We start from the raw sequence: 1684 nt of genomic DNA on the forward strand, positions 1-1684 counted from the left end.
ATTAATAATTAAAACAAACAAACAAACAAAAACCTGTAGACTGCAAACTGTGCATGCTTACCATAGCATGTTACCTGGGAAAGCCAATGAGTGAGATTTCCTGCAAATATTTACTGTCATGATACAAAACAAATACGTGCAAACTGCAAGGTCCCTAAAATAGCAGTTAAAGAGTTTATATGCAGAAAGATGTCATTATCTGATCAAATATGCCAGAGATGGAATTTCCCAGAGTTTATAGCACAGAACAGTAACCACCACAGGCTCCCGCCCCTTGGCCTTCTTCTCTGTCCAACAGTTTTACTCCTTTATTCTGGTTCTCCCTTTCCCACAGTAGGGGTCTGCATGATTTTTTCAACAAGTTTCTCAAAGGAGCATTGTACATCATCACAGGTGTTTGCACTTGCTTCTGTAAATAACATGGAATGCTTTCGTGCAAATTTCAGTTCTTCATTTCTATCACAATTTTCCTTATCAATTTTGTTTCCAACTAGCATGTTTACTATGTCATTTCTCGTGCAGTACATTTCCAATTCATTTAACCAACTATCCAGTTTAAAAAGGTGTCTCTTCTTGTGATATCATAAACTAATATAACACCCTGAGCACCTCTATAACTGTTGTTGTTATGTGCCATCGAGTCGGTTCCGACCCATAGTGACCCTGTACAGGGTTTTAGTTTACGGGAGCAGAAAGTCTCATCTTTCTCCCTCGGAGCGGCTCGTAGTTTTGAGCTACTGATCTTAAGTTTTGTAGCCTGATTCGTAACTGCTACGCTACCTCAATAACAGCTGGGAGTTAATGTTCTGAACCTCTCTTGACCAACAGTATTCCATATTGCAAGTTTAGCTTTATTTCCATCCACTGATATTGTTTTCACCTTGAAGTCAACACCTATTGTTGCTGCAAGTTCTGGGTCAAAAGTATCATCTGTGAACCTCAAGAGCAGGCTGGAATTGCCCACCCCACTCTCGCCGATGATGAGGATCGTAAGTGTATTCAGCACACCCTCGTCCATCCTAACCCAGCTCCCTTCGGACCCAGCTGGCCACCTCTTCATGTATGATGTTCTTGATGTAATCCCACAACACTTCTGGTCTTTGGTCTTTTGTGTTTAATGTATCAAATTTATTCTTCACATGATCTCTAAATTCAGGTGGAATATATTCAAGGTCATATTATAGCTCTCTTGGATTTGTTTTCATTTTCTTCAGCTTCAGCCTGAACTTGCATATGAGCAATTGACGGTTTATTCTTCAATCTGCCCCTAGCCTTGTTTTGACTGGTGATATAGAGCTTTTCCATCGTCTATTTCTGAAGATGTTGTCAATTTGATTTCTGGGTATTCCATTTGGTGAGGTCCATGTGTATAGTCATCTCTTATGCTGTCTAAAGAAGATATCTGAAATGAACAAATCATTGATTTTGCAGAATTCTATCATGCAATCTCCCACATCATTTTTATCACCCAGTCCATATTTTCCAACTACTGAGCCTTCCTCTTTGTTCCCAACCTTGCATTCCAATCGCCAGTAATGATCAATACATCTTGATTGCATGTTTGATCAATTTCATATTGAAGAGGTTGATAGAATTCTTCTATTTCATCCTCACTGGCTTTAGTGTCTGGGGCGTAAATTTGAATAATAGTGGTATTAACTGGTCTTCCCTGTAGGTGCATGTA

General features: G+C 39.4%; 1 pseudogene; it reads right to left on the reverse strand.

Moving 5' to 3' along the window:
- Window positions 1-235: 235 nt before the first annotated feature.
- Window positions 236-1018, reverse strand: LOC102834874 (annotated as a pseudogene).
- Between the last annotated feature and the right edge of the window lie 666 nt (window positions 1019-1684).

The sequence above is a fragment of the Chrysochloris asiatica genome, unplaced genomic scaffold, assembly GCF_000296735.1.
Source record: "Chrysochloris asiatica unplaced genomic scaffold, ChrAsi1.0 scaffold00145, whole genome shotgun sequence".
In the NCBI taxonomy this organism is placed as follows: Eukaryota; Metazoa; Chordata; class Mammalia; order Afrosoricida; family Chrysochloridae; genus Chrysochloris; species Chrysochloris asiatica.